General features: G+C 38.5%; 1 long non-coding RNA gene and 1 pseudogene across 3 annotated transcripts in view; both read right to left on the bottom strand.

Annotated features, from left to right (window-relative positions):
* Window positions 1–20,723, bottom strand: part of LOC307195515 — a 442,270-nt gene that overhangs the window by 340,966 nt on the left and 80,581 nt on the right. The gene's annotated exons all lie outside the window — the stretch shown is intronic.
* On the bottom strand, window positions 349–2,547 carry LOC307195131 (mitochondrial ribonuclease P catalytic subunit-like; annotated as a pseudogene). Its single transcript has one exon. The product of its transcript is annotated as a mitochondrial ribonuclease P catalytic subunit-like (transcript).

The following is a 20,723-nucleotide window of genomic DNA, read 5'->3' as shown; positions in this document are numbered from 1 at the left end:
AGTAGTTGTGGCACACAGGCTCAGCAGTTGTGGCTCGCAGGCTCTAGAGCGCAGGCTCAGTAGTTGTGGTGCACGGGCTTAGCCGCTCCGTGGCAGGTAGGATCTTCCCAGACCAGGGCTTGAATCTGTGTCCCCTGCATTGGCAGGCGGATTCTTAGCCACTGTGCCACCAGGGAAGTCCTCCCTACAAAATTTTTTTTTATTAAAAATCAATTTACTGATATGCAAACCAACTGGACCAAACAGGACAAACAGGATAGAAGCAATACTCTAAACAAGCGTCAACTTAAGAGCTCTGATGCCAACCGGGAGGACACCCAAACACAAGTTTAGCATGGGGGTAAGAGTCTATGTCTTCTGGTGAAGGCAAAGCCATTTGGTTGGCACTTCGTAGGAATATCTTTCCACCAGGTCGTCATTGTAAGGTATGTGCCACGAGCCTCCAGTTGTTTGCACCAGGGTGTCAAAGATGAGAATATGCTGAAAAGTTATTTTTGATCCCGGATGCCTACAAACAATTGCTAGCTGATGTCCTTGCTGCCACTTAAATAACAGGTGTTGGGTCTTGGCATCAGGAACACAGGCCTTGTGGTCCCACATCAGATCTTTTGTGATAAACTTGCAGTGGTTCCCTGAGTGCAGTGTGGCATACAGAAGGAACAACATCCTCGGAGATGTTGTCAGCAAAAAAAAAAAAAGCCGGCTTGCTTTTGCACATTTTCCATATCATGCTTCCTCCACCAGGAATTCTGCATTAACATATGCTTCCAGCCCCGGACCAGCACTTGAAGATTCTGCTTGGCTAGTTGAGAGACCACATCCAAGAGAACTTGAGAGTCACGAGCTTTAGGAAACATTTTGGCAACACGGAGCTCATCAATGACAATATCAAAGGGAGGACAGTATTTTACAAAGTTCTGAAATCTCAAGTTCCCGAGATGCTGTCTTTTTGTATTGGTCACCTCCATCTATCACATCCCTCATGATTTTTTCCCTTGAGAAATTCATACTCTTCTGAACTCAGGTGAATATAGACTCTACAGTTTTTCCACAGTCCAAACACTGACGACTTTGCTGGACTGTGGTGAACTGTGCTTTCCATTGTTTTCCAGGAACACTTTCAAACCATGCTTTTATACTGTGTGCAAATGACTCCCCAGGATATAGCTGATTATTTCTTAGATACAATAGAATGTCATGTAGTTTGTTTGAATGCGATCATCTTTCATGTCTTTTCCAAAATCAAAGAAGGCTTTTAATGTTTCCAACATAGGAAAAATATCATGACCTAACAACTCTTGATACAAATTCCAAACTACACTTACATCTTGATGAAAGAGGGCTCCCTGGATACAGTCACTATAGTTCTTTTGTTAAGGAATCATGACTTGTTTGATGTCCTCTAACAGCAGCAAGGCCTCGCTCCATCTGTCTGTCTGGATTAATCCCTGGATGAGAAGAGTGTACCCTCCAGCTTCTAAACGCTTGTATCTGGCTTTCATGATTTCATAGACATCAATAATTTCGATGTCTGCTTATGAAAAACACAGAGATACAAATACTTGACCAGCAAATCGTAGCCTACAATACCACTGTTTTTTGCAGCTACCCATGCCAGCACAGATTTGGCCACAACTACAGAAATATGGCATTTAACCATCTGTGAAATGATCCAATTTTCAAAGTTAGCCTTTTCTTTGAATTCTTCCTTAAGTTTATCCCACTCTTCTGAATTCAAAGGTTTTGTCGGGACTTGAATAATGTTCTTCACAGGTGGCAAGACGTGCTCTTTACTCAGAGGATTCATCTGTTATCTCTTCTTAAACGCTCCAGCTGCAAACATGTGAGCAGAATCGGCAGAGACTTGCTTATTACTGCCCTCATCTTTTTTCCTGACATATCTGGCTTTGGCTATCAGCAGATTCATTGCTTTAGTATTCTGTGGAGACACTGTTTTAAGAGAAAACCACTTCTCTTGGTTCCTGAGGCCATAACAGTCTTTAAGAAAGAGAGAGAGAGAGAAGAGTGACCTGGGCCTAGCCCAAGGTATGGGTTGCTCTTCCAAAGTCTAGGAAAGCTTCGAATACCAGTGAAATAGAAAGTCATTATGCAGTTAAGTCAGCACCAGATTGTGAGAGAGATGTTCAAAAAGCCCCAAATTCTACAGCATAATTAAGGGATTTGCGGGTAGGGGGCAGAGAATCGAAGCGCAACTTTCTAAAAGATGATTTTCAGCTTCTCACAGACAAATCAAATGCTTTTGGGGCTAGCAGCAACGAAGCTTGGTTGAGATCTCTCCATTAAACAAGGATATGGGGACATGCAACCTTGGTCGCAAGTTCCAGGACCAGGGGACAGAGCAGGAATTCTCTGGTGCCTGTTACATTCCAGTCCATGAACAGCAACACCCACGTACCATACAACCATAAACGCGGCGGAAATTCCCAAAAAAATTTGTTTAAAGAATTTTATTATTAGATTTTCTAAATCTTACTAAGACAAAGAATTAAGCATTAAAACATTACCTTAGGGTTACTGAATATACTATTTTTTTTGAATTTTATTTTATTTTTCTATACAGCATGTTCTTACTAGTTACCTATTCTATACGTATTAGTGTATATCTGTCAATCTCAATCTCCCAGTTCATCCCACCACCAACCCCCCACCGCTTTCCCCCCTTGGTGTCCATACATTTGTTCTCTACATCTGTGTCTCTATTTCTGCCTTGCAAACCGGTTCATCTGTACCATTTTTCTAGATTCCACATATATGTATTAATATACGATATTCATTTTTCTCTTTCTGACTTACTTCACTCTGTATGACAGTCTCTAGGTCCAACCACATCTCTACAAAGGACCCCATTTCATCCCTTTTTATGGCTAATATTCCATTGTATATATGGTTCTGCTGGGGTTGTCAACCACAGTAAGGCACCCTCCTCGCCCTCACAAAATAAAAATACAAATTCTCTTTCTCTCAGATACAAACACACAAGTAGAGGTGGGTACAGGAGCTCAGATCAGCTAATCAGATGCTCTCCGGACATTTCCACTCTCAAGAGGGCACCCACAGGGTCCAAAAGCAGCACCCAGAGGTTTGGGCCTCAGATTTCTGAGGTGAAGTCCCCGTAGCTTCTCAAGTTTTGTCTGTCCTAAGGCCTGATTTTCCAAATCTTCGTTTAATTCTCTAAGCAATCCATTATATCTCCAGGATATGTCTTCTCCCTTGTTTGACTTAGTCAAAGTCATTTTCCTTTGCTTACTGCAAAGAACCCTAACTGATGCGGCAGGGCTCACATTCAGGGCGTTCTGAGGCAGTGCAACTGGTAGAAACGGCCTTGGACTTGGTTGGAGTTGCGGGGGGAGGGGCAGGTAGAAGGCTCCCAGTCTTGGTTGAGCCCTGATTCCTCACGTAACACTGAGCAATCAGGACACTTCTGTGAGGTCCATATCTCACAGTTACTAAATAAGGAGTTGAGCTTAGAGACTTCTTTTTTTCCCAGCTCAAAAACTGGACAGTTTTATGAATGAAAGGGAACTGAGTAGGACAGGAGAGTAGGCTAGCATAGACTTGCTTTGCCAATATGACTTCACAGGACTTGGAGGAACTTTTCTGAAGGAATTGTGGCGACTCTCAGCATTGTCGCCCTCTACCACCGAGAGGACTTGGCTAGGAGCTAGTCGGCTGAAAGCCAGTGGGAGCTTTGCCAACAGGACCAGCTGACCGAGTCCGAGGCCACATCCATGCTGCCTGAAGTTCCCGCCAATAAGGGGCTGCTTCATCGAAACCTTGCTGGGGTCTTGCCAACAGTTACCATTTCTAGAAAGGTGTCAGCCCATGGTGACCATATCCAGCCCTCACCACCTTAGTGTGAATCACTCTTAAAATGTGAGGGAGAGAAGAGACTGCCAGCTTTTGCATATATTTCTTGAGGAGGATGAACAGAGGTTTCCTACCAGTAATACATTGCGGGTTTGATTCCTGGAAGATGCGTGCAAGGGAAAGCACATGGACCTGTGGAAATCTCCCCAGGCCCTAGGGTCCCAGTATGCTGTGCCCAGGTGTCGCTTCTCAGGTGGCACACAACGCACAACCACAGGGCACCATGACACGGGAGCACAAGAGGAAAAACCAGGGCGGGCAGAAGCTGTCACGCTTCCTGAAGAAGAGCCTGGAGAAATGGAAAATGAAATCTGCCCAGAAACAATGAGCCAACTTGCTCTAACAAACAGTATTAGCCCCAAGGAACTCTTAACTTGTAGAAAACGTGTAACAGAATGGAAATAAATGAACGGTAATTCAGGGCACCATCTTAGGTTCTGCTGACCTCGTGGTTGGAGAAACTCTGCAGAGTGAAAAAAAGTTTTTTGAAAGTAAGGCTTTCCAAGCTAACCGGGATCCCCAGAGAGTAGGAACCCAAGAAAAGGATGTAGTACATTTTGGAAATGTCTCCTGTACATTCCTCTCTTCTGTTGTTAAATTACACCAAAGCCCAAGCTAGGTACCACTGATGAACAGAAGGCTCATTTAAAAGCCAAAGATATAAGTGTTTGTTCTCGAAGTAAACTGTGATGTTACCTATGAGACCAGGATAGTCCTACTTGAATGACTCTCGAATCAGGCAGCAAAGACCAAGCTGCACAAAGAGAGATGAGAAACAGTTAAACAGCCAAAAACAAAGAAGAAGAAAATGGACGTATCTTTGTCTCTTCTTTATTCCCAGCTACTGAAAATGAGTAAGAAGGAATAAAAGAGATAGATATATTTGTAAGTACAACCTACACATCAAAACTAAGGGATTTCTAAATATTGGAGGGAAAGCTAAATGTCACTCACCCTGTATATTATATTTGACCACCTAAATTCGAGTTATAGGAGTTCCTTCAAACTGGGGCAGCACAGGAAAGAAAATATTTTGCTGTAAGCAATAACCAGAGTGCATTCTCACGGAAGCATCGTAAACCCGTTGCATTGAATGCACCTGGGTAGTAGCTCACAGGAACTGAGATAGTTAAGCAACATTTCCAAAACTGTGCTCTATATAAATTAGTTCATTGAGATATTACATATCTTCATAACAGCCCCTCCACGATAAAATAATTTGAAAACATTCACTTCCTGCAGATGTTCAATGCACATTAGCATTTTAAAGACTAAGAAGCTCTGCACTCAAATAGCTTATTTATCTTCATATAAACTAGTGTTTCTAAAAATTATTTGGCCATGGGACCATTTTTCATATAAAAATTATTTTAAAATCTGGAATAGTTTTCCAAAGAATATAATTTAGAAAAGATATACCTACAGAAATTAATGAAGTTTATGTTAAAGCTAAATTTTTAACAACTGTAGGCAAGGAGATCTCTTTTTCAGTTTGTACATGATACTAAATACAAGAAAATTACAAGTTCAATCTGAGCTTCAGTGAATTTGTTTGCAATGTGGCATCAGTTGAGGAACAAAGTTCTAATTCTGTTTCAGCCACTTGCGGGCTTTGATACTGGACAACTTAACCTCGATGACTTTCAGCCTTCAAGACTGAGAAAATCAGATGCTCAACGTTGCTAATTACTAGAGAAATGCAAATCAAAACTACAGTGAGGGGGGCTTCCCTGGTGGCACAGTGGTTGAGAGTCCGCCTGCCGATGCAGGGGACGCGGGTTCGTGCCCCGGTCCGGGAAGATCCCACGTGCCGCGGAGCGGCTGGGCCCGTGAGCCATGGCCGCTGAGCCTGCGCGTCCGGAGCCTGTGCTCCACAACGGGAGAGGCCACAACAGTGATAGGCCCGCGTACCGCAAAAAAAAAAAAAAAAAAAAAAAGATGCATGCACCCCAATATTCACTACAGCACTGTTTACAATAGCCAAGACATGGGAGCAACCTAAATGTCCATCAACAGAGGAATGGATAAAGAAGATGTGGTACATATATACAATGGACTATTCCTCAGCCATAAAAAAGAATGAAATAATGCCATTTGCAGCAACACGGATGGACCTAGAGATTATCATACTAAGTGGAGTAAGTCAGACAGAGAAAGACAAATATCATATGACATCACTTATATGTGGAATCTAAAAAATGATACAAATGAACTTATTTACAAAACAGAAACAGATTCACAGACTTCAGGAATAAACTTATGGTTACCAAAGGGGAAAGGTGGGGGGAGGAATAGATTGGGAGTTGGGGATTAACGTATACACACTACTATATATAAAATAGATAGTCAACAAGGACCTACTGTATTGCACAGGGAACTCTACTCAATATTCTGTAATAACCTATATGGGAAGAGAATCTGGAAAAACATGGATATATGTATAAATGAATCACTTTGATATGCACCTGAAACTAACACAGCATTGTAAATCAACTATACTCCAATATAAAATACAAATTAAATTTTTAAAAAGATTTTAAAAACAGAAATCTTGATTTCTTGGCCAAAAAAGACTGAGAAAATCATTAAGATACGTGTGTACATGATTTAGCACTATATTCAGCACATACTCAGTACTCAGAAACAGTTTGTATTATGGTAAGAAAATCAGTGTGTAGCAAAGAACTAGGTCCATGAATAAAGAAAAAGCCCTAAATAGAACTAGGACAAAATTTCTCTATGAAAGCCCATTTCTCAGGTGCCTTAATAAAGAAGAATGCACACTCAACAACAGACCTAGAGGCCGGCATGCCTAGGTACTATTTATACATGTGCACTAATTTATGTAGCACTCCAGCAAATTTTTTTAAACAGCTATGTGCTCCTAAAACAGGCCAAGTTTTTTCTTGACTTAAAGTCTTCATACTCCAGTGACACCGTGGATGGACCTTGAGAACATTATGCTAAGTAAGATAAGTCAGACAGAGAAAGACGAATACTATGTGATATCACTTAGATGTGGATTCTAAAAAAGCCAAACTCTTATAAACAGAGAGTAAAATGGTGGTCAGCAGGAGAGGGAAGGTGGGATATGGGACAGATGTCGTTTAAGGGCACAAACTTGCAACAAGTAGTAAATAAGTCCTAGATCTCTAGTCCACAATATAGTGAATATGGACAACAATATTGTATTATAATCACCAAGTTGCTAAGAGACTAGAACTTAATTATTACAACCACTGAAAAGAACTTATACTTATGTAATGTGATAGAGGTCCTAATTGTACACTAAAATGACAATCATCTTACAACATATAAATGTATCCACTTTTTTTTAAAGTCTTCCTACTCACTTCCCTTTGTGTGAAATGGCTTCTCCCACATGTGCATATGGCTTGTGCCCTCAGCTCCTTCAGAGCCCTTATCTGTGAGGCACCTAACAGGTGTTCAGACCTCTGACCTGAGGTTTTCCCTGATCACCTTATATAAAATGTAACAATCCCTACCCACCCACCAACCTGAAACTGACATGTCTGCTATTTTTCTCCCCAAGTATTTTCTAACACCCTCTGACATACTACATATTGACTTACTGTCTGTTTCCCCTACAAAAATATAAGATGTCTGGAGGCCTTGTCTGTTTTGTTCATTCCTATGTCTTCATCTCCTTGAATAGTTCCTGACCCATAGTGGGAATTCATAAATATATGAATAAACAGTATGAAGATAAGTATCTTCTTTTCACCTCCTCTCATTAGTCTCCCAGGGACAAAAGTATACACTCGATGCCGTTTTTTAAGTCACCATTATTATTTTTACGTTGCCTTTTTTCTAAAAATGTTTTCAAGTGTCAAAATGAAACTTAAAGCCTTTAAAATTCAAACCTGCAACATTAATATAGTATTTATGCCTTATAAATCACGAATTTATCCTTGATGCTTTTTCTCCATACATTACACAAAGCATACTCCATTAGTTAACTCAAAAGCAAGTTCCTGGACTACATATACTTACCCTCACCAATTCCCCTACATTCCTTAAATTTTAAACAGAATAGTAACATGCAGCTTTGTCTTTAAAATCATTAAGCTCTTCTTTATCTTATATAAACTCCTAATCCTCTGAGCTAGGCAAGTAAGTATCTATAAACACACTGCCCCATGAACATGTTTTATTACCCCCTTATCTATAAAAGAGTTTGGGCTTCAATCAGCCTAACATCTCATCTGAACTTCTTCCAACCCTTCTAGCCAGTCATTCTTGGCATGGATTGGATTCCACCTAACAGAGATTGCCCAAGTTTTGCCGAACGTAGCAAATACCCTCCCTCTACTCAAATTAACGCATAAATATTAAATACATATCTATATTGTAAATAGATTTAAAATATACAAGTAAGGCTATTTCTCTTACATACATCCACTGAGAATACTTCTACCAGGACCAAGAAGCAAATACTTCTCACAATAATTAGTTGGACACGTCATGAAATGTCTATGAAGTGAAGAGTGAGCTCCTGCTCTCATCCCATCAAACTGTAGTTCTAGCCCTTTACCACTGGCTTCAGAAAAAAAATGGACAAGACATTTTAGAAACATTCCATGTGGTAGAGAGAGAGAACTGCTAACATGTGATGGTCTAGCCTGCAGTGTGTCTACCTCCTTGGTACACTGAAACCTTAATAAAGATTTAAAAAATAAATAAGTAAATAAAAATAGGTTCTGATAGGGAGGGTGGGAGGGAGGGAGACGCAAGAGGGAAGAGATATGGGAACACATGTATATGTATAACTGATTCACTTTGTTATAAAGCAGAAACTAACACACCATTGTAAAGCAATTATACCCCAATAAAGATGTTAAAAAAAAAAAAAGAAAAGAAGGAATGGATAAATACATTTAAAACATTCTGCAGCTTATCAATTTATTTTAAACATGTGGCACGTTTGACTGAAATCTGGAATTTCATTCCAAATGATTGAAATAAAAATCATTTACATGCACAAAAAAAAAAAAATAGGTTCTGGACTCTGTCAGATGAAACGAGCTGGCTTTTCTGTGGCATCAGCCTTGTGTGCCAGTGTGCGCAGGGTCCTCTTTCCTTCCCACTGCATCTCAGAGCTTGAATTTTCACATGGCAAAGTCCAGCCCATGGAATCACTGGCTGCACATTGGAGAATATTAGAGAGACCAAGAAAGGGTCTGACTTCTTCTAAAATGTATTACTGACATTTTTCTAACTATTGAATAGAGACGATTCAATATCCTACCCTGGGCATAACGGGCTGATTTATAAGACATACTAGCCTGGTCCAGTAATAGAGAAGAAAGAGTAAAGACAAAATTTCATTCTTTCAGCCGTCTGAGGATTTTTCCATGCCAAATGCAAAATATCTCTTAAGTTCAGGGCATTTTGCATGATGTTTCTATTTTTTATGTGCTCAATTTCAATATGTAATTCAGAAATATGAAAATCAGGTTTTTGTTCTGACTCTTTTGTGTTCAGAATAATTCATGTTACTGAAGTCATATTTGCCATGACTTGGTGGACGTTTCTGTTGCTAAAGGCAGGTTATTTTTCCCTTTTCTAGGATCTTCTGGTCTACAATTAATGTATTAAGGAAATAAAATATCAGGGTTTTTACTAGAAAATATGCTTGAATCCAAGTTCTAAATATGCATATTTGAAAGTATTAGATTGAATGACAAACCGTGGTACACAAATACTAACCACGCCAATCATAAATAGTACGCATTATAACCTGGATATGTGCCCGACACTTGCCCGGCCACTTCACATGAAATAAACTTACACTTTACACAGGGCCTTTATTTCTAGGCGTGGCCGCAAATATTCGCTTCATTTGTATTTCCATGTGATAACTGGAAGGCGAGTATTATTTTGCTTTCATTTACATGTAGAAAAATGGTGACAACGTTCATGTTTTCTTTATGCAAAAATTCAAGCAACGGCTTAATGTTTCAAGGAAGTCAGGAGGCAGAAGGAAGTCCAGTGTCTTTATATGCTTCTACTTTTTCCTCAAGAAATAGTTTCTATGAAATTATATTTGCCAAGCATTAGACTTCTCAAGTGCTTTTCCATACAATATCTCATTTGAATCTCACAATTGCTCTCTCATGTGTGTGCTTGCATGTTTTCCACTTCGGACAGTAATATTTTGGCCCTTCTTCCAAAAGTAAGCATAACCCCATTTTTTGTGTGTGTTAAACTTTTTAATCCAGTTGTGTGAAACAGTCTTTTTAAGGCCCGGGTAAGCTGTAGTTTTCATACTTACTTAGAACAAACACATTTCAAGGGCATCCTGAACTCCCATGGTCCATCACATAGAGGACAATAGCACAGACTGGGAAAATGAGCTTTGTCTTGATAAATGAACATATTTACAGGCACATATGCAGATAAGCAGGTGTTCTTGAAAATTGTCACTCTTAAGAATCTGCTATTTATTGACACTTCCTTCTCTGTTTTTCTTATATTTGATGGTTTTGTTAGATATGACATAACATCATTAATTATGACTCCACTAATTTCAAGTTTATGTTATATTGGATGAAGAAAGAGTTGGCCTTTTCTTCCACCTACCTTTCCTTCCTTCCTTTTTTCTTCCTTTTCTTCCTTTTCTTTCTTTTTACTTTTCCCTCTCTTTACTTTCCTCCCTCTCCCATTCTTCTTTCTTTTGTTTTTAATTAAAAATTTTTTTTTTACTTTGACTTTAAATTTAATTTTTATTTTATAGTGGAGTATAGTTGATTTACAATGCTGTGTTAGTTTCAGGTGTACAGCAACGTGATTCAGTTATACATATACATATATCCATTCTTTTCTCAGATTCTTTTCCCATATAGGTTATTACAGAATATTCAGTAGAGTTCCCTGTGCTATACAGTAGGTCCTCGCTGATTATCTGTTTTATATATAGTAGTGTGTACATATTAATCCCAAACTCCTAATTTATTCCTCTCTCCCCACCTTTCCCGTTTGTCAGAGTGACTGATCCAAGGTCACATGGCCTCAACTCTGGCCTTCTGGTAGGTATCATACTCTTTCCTATACAGCACAGCACAGCAAAAACTTGACTATTTATTTTTCTATAAAAATGTAACTGTGCATTGCTCCCATGTCTTAAAATCACCAAGAAATTTTCACTAGACCTTACTACCCTCTACTTCTCTCTCTTTATAAGTTAAAACTATAAACACCATGATACTGGCTTTCTAGCCAGCATACTGGAACTCATTCTAAAATTAGCTTTCAAGGCAGTCACCTTGAGAATCTTTTGTCCTGTTACAAACATACCTCACTGATCAAAATATGTTTAAAATGCTTTGGGAATTACTTTGAAAACCAGGTTACAGGCCACAAAAGAATATCACTTTCTTTACTTCATAGTTACACCTCAATTATTTTTTAAATTAGTAACATTTTAATCACTCACTTTCTTCACCGGATGCGACTCTGATTTCTTTGGATCTTTCCCAAATACAATATTTTCACTCAAAGTATGAAAAATTTTTCACTGTTAAACATAATTTTTAAAGTTTGCCACGGTCTTGCGGAACGATTCCACAAGAGAAATTCCAAGAATGACTTGTCCAAAGGCAGCATCCCTGAAATGAGTATGGAGCCTGCCAAGGTGATGTCTTGGACGGGACTAACTTTCCCTTAGCTTTGAAATTTTATTCAAAAATAAGTTTTTGAAACTTATAGTCACATATCATGTATATATGAGTCAGCCTATACCCGCAGTGCTTACGGAGGAATTCTACATAAATGTCTAAAAAGGAGAGGCTGTTCCCACGGCTGCCAAAATAAAGTCCTCTAGAGATAGACAGTGATTTTCTGAACTAGCAATGTTTCCATTGACAAAGGACTTCTGTTTCTTCCGATTTAGCAAGTTTCAGTTCAATCTACCAATTTTCCCATTATGCCACTTTTAAGAAAAAGGATCATTTTAACCCCAGTAAAGCATTTCAATAAATTGCCCACTATCAAAAGGCAAAGGATGTGTTATTACACCTCTTTCCTGCCTCAGAAATAATTTTTCTGTCATTTTGACAAGTAAGTGAAGCATCTCTTTCCCATCTGAAAAAGTCAGTTGGCATTCCTTCATCAAGTAAGCTTCCAAGTGTTTCTTCATTTGACCCTCAAAACACTTTTTAACACTTTACTTGTGAGTGATGTCAACTGGTATGCAAGCCACTTGGTACATTCCCAGACCCTTTAAAATAATTCCATCATACTGGCTAATCCTAGGGGGTCTCTCCAGAACTAAGTGTGCTTGTAAAACTGTTCATAAAAGGGTCTCTTATTTCTGTCTCTACTTCCTTTAACACCCTGGTTTTGTTTTACTTGGACCAAGAAACGCATCAAATCTCAAAGCTTAGAATATTGGTCCATTTTTCAACCGCTTCAAGGAGCCTGTTCTCTGAACCCTCATCCCTCTTACTAATACATTTGATTAAAGCAAATTCCCCTTTGTGAAACCAGAAACCAAATTTTTCTGCTTTACTCCTAACGCTTGCATTTGGCTTCAGTCTTCATTAATTAACCACTTGGATATTTAAAAGTCCTCACCTCTTTTTCCCAGTACGTACATAGTCTTCAAAAGTCTTTCAGCAGTTGGTTGAAATGTTTAGTCTTGCTTGAAATTAATTTTCCACTTTTATTGTTCCAATGATTTGGCAGGTTTTATGTCTTTATAATAACTCCCCAGAATCCTTTGAACCTGTTATGCTTTTTATGTTTGTGCTTGATATGTTTCCTTAGCAACACGTCAATTCTGCCAGCTCTGTTCCATGAAATTTAAAGAGTGAACATGTCTGAGATATGAATATGAAGACGACTTTCATAGGTTTTGATGTTTTGATGGTCCTTAAAATAGTTTTTAAATTATGGCTGCGATCAGAACATATACCTTTTATTTCAACTCCACTTTTTTCAACCAATGTGATTCCTGTGTTTCTTTGATTCTTTTCTACTTCCTTTACTAGAGCAAGTTTTTAAAACTTGCTTAATTAATAAGATCACGGAAATATTACAGTAGGCAGATTTTATCAATTCCAGAAACCAACAGTTTCCACAAATCTCACCACTTTAGCTTTTTAAACACATAAATGAATCACACTAAATCCTCATAATATTATTGTTTGGCTGCAGAAATATCATCTAGCCATTCACTTAACAACTATTAATCTGGCAGTATTGAATACAGATTTTTTGAAATTACAGAGTATGCTTTACTGAACATTTTTCCATTTCTTGTAGGTCATTAGATTCTGCTAGTCTCTGTACCTCCCACTGAATGGGGTCCCCACCAAAAATAAATGGGGTCATTTTTAGTAGTGCTCTAAGGCAAGAGCAGTTAACCAACACATGGCATTCCTGTCCTTGCTGACTCAGAGGATGACTATCACTTACCTGGAGACCAAAATAATAGTTATAAAAATATGTATATATTTCAAGCCCCCATGTGGTGGAAACATCACGGGCTTAGGGGCAAACAGATCTGAGCTCAGATCTTGGCTATGCTCCTTACTGTGTGACCTGGGACAAGTATGTAATCCTATTGAGTCCAGGTTTTCTTACATGCAGCATGGATTACTATGCTAATTAAATGACATATATGAAGTGCTTGGTATGTAGTTGGTATTTCTTGAGTAAATGTTTTAATTAACACTCTTTAATGCATTAACGTTGGAAATTAGAGTTTTCACAAAAACAGTACCTGTGTGAATGGTTTAAATATTATACAGTAAATCCTTCTCATCCATGAAAATTCCAGTAGTAAGAGAATCCCTGTTGAGGAACTTAGAAGCTTACAACAAAAAAAGCGTTCAGTTCTGTTTTTGCTGTGTTTTGAAGCTGAGTTGCCAGTTGCATAAACACTGAGGGTTGTTCTGTTCCTTTGGTAAATCAATCTCATTATCAATATGTAATCTCTCTCTTTATTCCTGGTAATATTTCTTGTTCTAAAGCCTACTTTGACATCAAAATTAAGTCTTCTGGTTTCTTTTGATGAGTGTTTTCATGATATATCTTTTCCTATCCTTTTCCTTTAATTCATCTGTGACTTTATATTTCAAGTGGAACTCATAAACAGGATATAGTTGGGTCTTGCTTTTTAGTCAATCTGCTTTTTATGTGATAAAATGACATAATTTATGTATTGACATACAAATATCACTATGATTTGGTTAAAAAATCACCCATCTTTCTAATAGTTTTCTATGTCCCATCTGTCCTTTGTACTTGTTCCTCTTAAATATTTTTTATTCCCTTTTATCTTTTCTATTGGCTTATTAGCTATACCTCTTTGTTTTATCCTTTGTAGTGGTTGATCAGGGGTTACAACATGCCTCTGAAACCTATCACACACTAACCTAATGTCATTTATCATTACACATACTGTAAAAAAGCTTACAGCCATACACTTGCATTTCTCCCTCTTAGCTTTTATGCTGTTATTGTCATGCATTTTACTTCTACATGTGTCATAAACCCCACAATTCATTGTTGTTATTTTGACTTTAAACAATATGTTATTTTAAAAGATTTTTTTAAATAAGAAAAATATCTTTTGTATTTACCAACATTTTACCACTTCCAGAACTCTTAATTCTTTTGTCTTTCCTACAATAAGTATACAATCCTATGAACAAAAATTAAAATTATAAAAGTTATATTCAGACTCAGTATAGGCTAAAAATCTCATCTAATAGTCAGATGTCCAAAATATAATAAGGTATACATTGATAGCTGTTAGAAATTTTCAGGCTATTTCCAACCTGTAAAATAAAATCAGACCAAAATAAGAAGTTTGCTCACTCGAAGCTTAAATTATTTTTAAAAAAGAAAACATATATTAGTGAATATTTTGTCAAATCTAGCATCATGGGATCACTAGTCTATTTTATCTCAAAAAGAGCAGTGGGAAGCAGGGTCCCTTTCATCTCCAAAGAAATCCAATTAGTTTATCAATTTCTACTATTTAGAACAGCAATATATCCCATAATTTCTGACCCTAAACTCCCAGCTTATTGATGATTTTTAAAATTATCTTCATAGAGGGACAAGTCTGACTTCCTGCATCCATCCCCTTTTCTAAAGCTTAAGAAGTCATAAACAAGAGAAAATCTTTTTTGTTCTTTGATTAGACAAACTATAAAATGGAAGCAGAACTTTCTAGGAAATAATATCCTATCAGCCAAATAAATTGACAAAATTAGCACCTGTTGATATGTTGATCAGAGATAATGTATATTATACACTTTCATTCAAGTCCAAATATTAAAGCATTCAGTGCCAACATTAATTTTGCTTTCCACCCAGAACTGACTGGGTATTAAAAATAGTTAGGTAGATTTTGCTAAGTAATCAATGAAATAATAGTGACAATTATATCCTGGTGCATTCTGATCATGTTATGGTAGAAAGTAAGTTGGAGGTTGGGACGAGGAGACTCAGTTTGATAAGTATAGAAACAGGGCACAATATTTCTAGCACCTAATTCTACTGCAAAGATCAAGACATATGGCAAAGCTGTTTTTCAGTCAATAATTATTGACTCAGAGCCCACAGTGTTCTGGGTGCTGACATACACCAGTAAACAAGACAGACAAAAATCCCTGCCCTTAAGGAGATTTTAATTCTGATTTTTATAGAACACAAACACAAATCCTTCTCTCTTTAACATCTCGCAACGCATCATGGAACGTAACCATGTCCCAGTCTGACATTTCACCTGGTGCCACTTAGGAATCTTGACATAATGAAGAGGAATAAATCTTTTTAGATCGGTGCTTAGATACACAAACAAACTAGATACACCCAACATAGTAACCACCTTTTTAAACCATTCACAAATCACAGACCCGATTAACATATTTTTTTCTACTCCACTGTGCGTGAAAATAACAGGAAAGCTGTTTCCATTACCAAAAGCTCAGGCACATGGACTAGTTTTAGGGCCAATGGAAGTGTGGAAGTTTGTCAAGGTGTGTTGGAAGGCTGGTACGCAAACTGGTGGGCATCTAATATTTAGATGTGGTGAAATGGAAACGTCATGGTACTGGAAACCAGAAGACCTGCCACATCTTAGAGAAGTCTCAAATTTGGGGGTTTGCATGAGCTCATTCCTTTAAAAAAAAGTTCTGAACCACAGTCATATTCAGCTCTAAAACTTTGACTCCATGTTTCCCTAGGCAAAACCCAAAGCTCCAACTCCTGAACTTTACCTGCAGGGTGCAGAAGACAGTCTTGTACACTAAGAAAGGAGCAAACAATACGGTAAAGATCAATAGTCTCAGACATACTTCTCTTCCCACCACTCAGTTTCTTCCCAGTTGCTTTCCTTTCATGTATTTGGAGAGTCTGATCAAAACGCAAGTTAGGGCTTCCCTGGTGGCGCAGTGGTTGAGAACCCACCTGCCGATGCAGGGGACGCGGGTTCGTGCCCCAATCCGGGAAGATCCTGCATGCCGCAGAGCGGCTGGGCCCGTGAGCCATGGCCGCTGAGCCTGCGCGTCCGGAGCCTGTGCTCCGCAACGGGAGAGGCCGCAACAGTGAGAGGGCTGCGTACCGCAAACAAAAACAAAAACTATCAGATTTGTCACTTTTCCATATAAAAAGTAGTGGTTTAGAGTATAGTATTTAGACTAAACCGACCAGGGGTTGAATCATACCTCTACACTATTATTGTGTGACCTCAAACAAGTTTTTAATCATTCTGTTCCTCAATCCATTTGTAAAAATGGGGGTAAAAATAATATCTACCTGTTAGGATTCCTTGAGGATCAAATGAATTAGTGCAAGAGTAGTACTTAGAACAATACCTGACACCCAATAAGCACTTGATAAGTGTAAGGTGTTGTTAATATCATCATCATCACCATCATCACCACCACCACCCCCATCACAATCATTATCATCATCATCTGGGGTCGTTATCTACTCTGAGAAAATTAAGCACATGATCACCAGATCCTCATTTCACTTTGTGCCCCTGTAGATACAGTCATGAAGTTGCTGCTCATGGCTAATGTTGTCCCTTTGTCTTTGACAATTATTGTTCTCTTTTTTTGCCACAACTGATTTCAAGAAATGTTGAGTTGTTTCATGAAACTAAATGAATTCAACGAGTCACCTTTGTCTCCATTAAAAAGAGGAAGGTGGGCTTCCCTGGTGGTGCAGTGGTTGAGAATCTGCCTGCCAATGCAGGGGACATGGGTTCGAGCCCTGGTCTGGGAAGATCCCACATGCCGCGGAGCAACTGGGCCCGTGAGCCACAACTACTGAGCCTGCGCGTCTGGAGCCTGTGCTCCGCAACAAGAGAGGCCGCGACAGTGAGAGGCCCGCGCACCGCGATGAAGAGCGGCCCCCACTCGACTCAACTAGAGAAAGCCCTCGTACAGAAACGAAGACCCAACACAGCCAAAAATAAATAAATAATAATAAAAAATAAAGAGGAAGGTAATATTTGAAGTGGGAGCATGTTGAAAAGGTGTATGAAGACTTTCTCTCTACCTGGAATATTAAAATACTTCAGGACTATAACTTAGTGTTACAGAACATCCAAAAATTTCTAAGTATCCTTATATTTGGGCTTTTATTCTTAGCTGTAATAGCCTTTATATATGCTCTTTCATACTAGTCTTTCATCCTAGAATGTGTAATATATTTGTTTTAAGGCTTCAAGTAATTGGACCCAAAAACAATAAAAACTTCACTAAGGTTTATGACCCTTGGACAGTAAACTCATATGAATAACTCACAATTAGCTCTACAATACTAATGGTACCAATAGAAATCGTCTTCATTTAACAAAGTTAGGATTCCAAAAATAAAACTGTATCAACCAATGTTTCGCATCAGGCTTGAAAGACTTTATAGGAATTGTTTGCTTGATTTTTTGATGTTCAACACAGTTACAAAAGATACAGGTACCAAAATACGTATCTCTTATGACGGTCAGGTTAGAGAGTACATATTTGATAATATGACCTAGGGAAAATTCATTCAATCAAACTACAGGTAATGGCCCATAATCTAAACACCTATTATGTTCATCAAAGACACATTTCTGGTATTAGCACCTTTTCCATTCTTAACCAACTACCTTTATAAATTATTTAAGTTGTGATTATAATCTCAAGGCCAGATATATCAATATTTTGTCTGCATCTAGCAATATTCTTTTGAAAATTGCCTCCTTAATTTAGGTGGGGAAACGCACATCCTTTCAGCCGAGAAGTGATCCTGTCTTTGGACACCTGTCTTTCTTGACTGTTTTTATTTTCATGTGACAATGTAAATCCAAAACCAGTGTCTCTTTCTATTAACATGAATGCCTCTGATGCTTACTCTCCAGGTACTTTTCAGGAAGCCTAATCTTGGACATGGTGTCTTACAATAACTATCAAAAGCCAAGAAAAGCAATATTTATTAATGTTGTTCGAGGGATGCCAGGAGTCAGTGCCACCAGATACTCTAAAATCCGTCCTTGGATTGAGATAAACCGTAAGTAGTACATTGCCCACTTAGACTGAATTATTAATTTGCACATATTCTCTGTTCTCCTTCCTAACTCACTGGCTTGTATTGAGGGATAGTTTAAGAAACAACCTTATAAGAAGGATTTTTTTACCATCAGAATGTTGAAGAGGTCACTGTTTAATACATGACAGTAAGCCCTCATGGGGAGAAGGGCAGGGCAGAGGATTTGAGGCAAGCTGCTCAATAAACCATAATCAGAGCAAATTCAAGACGGCAACAGTGCTTGATATAGAAGGATTCATGTTGCCAAAGTTAGCCCTTCTAGCTTTCCTGTGGGAGAAAACATGTCCATCCCAGATTTCTACCCTGGCCTTAAGGTGCTACCAGACTGGACCCCCCCCACCCCGACACACTGGATTCATTCTCTACCAAGCCTCCAATTTGCTCCCTGGGCTTTCGGCCATCCCAAAGAATTTTCTGAAGGAAGTTTTCTGCTTTTGCGAATCCCACTCTCACTAATTAAAGCAGGTTCTATTTTTAGATGAAAGTGGATTTCTTACTGTAATATTATCAACGTATTTCTGACTTAAATGCCAGTGTCTATGGCCCCAAGGCAAATACCACATTCCTAGAACTTTTATTGCCCTGTACATTATACTTGTAACTTTATCTAATGCTTTTTCCTGGTTTATCACCTCCCTACTTCTTCCTAGATGTCCCAAAGTAATCAAAGTGTTTTGATGAAAATAAAAGGATGTGTGTGTGTGTGTGTGTGTGTGTGTGTGTGTCTATCAGGAAAGAGTTAACACAGTATATTTGAGTTTGCTACGTTTGGAAGTGTCTGCTTGCACAGTTGGCCTTTGGCTGGTATCTGGGGACTTGCTTTTGGCATGTTCCCTATGTTAACAAGGCTGTTTTGTTCACCTGGAGTACTGTACCCTGTTGTACCAGGCTGCCTGGACTGTACAAAAAAATGTGGTTAATGGTGAGTACCTACTTTCCTTTTGAAATTTTGGTACTATGGCTGGCTATGTCAGCAAAGAGTACTTATAAGACTGGCCCCAAATAGAAACTCTAGACTCTGAGTCACAAGCAAGCTTCCCTGGGCCAAAATACTGCACACATATTGCTGCACCTCACTCCTGGTGGAAGGAGTGTGTTAGGTGTGATCCCTCCTGAGGGAACATGTTGGAAGTCTGCACTGGACTCCTCCAGACTGCCTAATGCATCCTTTTCTGTTGCTGATCACTGTAATAAAATATACTCATGAGTACTGCTGACTCTGAGTCCTGTGAGTATTTCTAGTGAGTCACCAAACATGGGGATGGTCTTGGGACCTCTGAGTTATATACATGAAAATTTTAAGATAGGCAAAAGAATGTAACAAACACTGCAGGAAGGAAGATAGATGTATGGCAATAAGCACAGGAAAAGATGTTCAACGTTAACAGTTATTAAGGAAGTGAAATTAACACCACAGTGAGATACTACCACACAGCTATCGGACTGGCTAAAATATTTAAAAACTGACCATACCAAGTGTGTCAAGTAGCAGCAATGAACAAGTGGAATCTGAAATTAAAAACACAATGTCATTTACATTAGCACCTAAAGAATGATATCTAGGGATAAATCTAACAAAATATGTACAAGATCCATATGTGGAAAACTGCAAAACTCTGATGAAAGAACTCAAAGAACTAAATAAATGGAGAGAGGTTCCATGTTCATGGAAAGGAACACTCAATATTGTCAAGATATCAGTTCTTCCCAACTTGATCTATATATTCAGTGCAATCCCTGGAGATGAAGAGAGAAAACAGGGAAAGTCAGGAAGGAGGTATTACCGAAAGGCACAGGGCACTTTGGGCATGATGAATATACTCACTATCTTCATTGTAGTGATGGTTTCACAGGTGTACACATATTACAAAACATCAAATTTTACCCTTTAAATATGTGCAGTTACTTATATGTCAACAGTACACAAATAAAGCTTTGTGTACTGTTCACGTAATCAATCCTTTCAGGCTCCAGTGACAGGCTATTAGAAACACCACCCATCCTAGGTTTCCTATGATAATATATGCAACTTTATAAACAATAATTTTAAACCAATAGGAAGGAATCTTTGGGAATTTTAGCAATAAGCGTGATATAACACCTACCGAGAAAGTGTATCTGAAAATTGTCTCAGATTAAAAAGGGACTAAGGTTAGAAAGATAATGACTGGATACATTCCAAATTTCTAGTCAAAATTCTGCAGCATGATCCTTAGTTACTATAGGTTATGTAAATTCAAAAAGTACCCTGAGTCACTGAG

Source organism: Stenella coeruleoalba, assembly GCF_951394435.1.
Source record: "Stenella coeruleoalba genome assembly, chromosome: 12".
Taxonomy (NCBI): domain Eukaryota; kingdom Metazoa; phylum Chordata; class Mammalia; order Artiodactyla; family Delphinidae; genus Stenella; species Stenella coeruleoalba.
The sequence above is the reverse complement of the archived record's forward strand: the minus strand, read 5'-3'. Positions and strand labels throughout refer to the sequence as shown.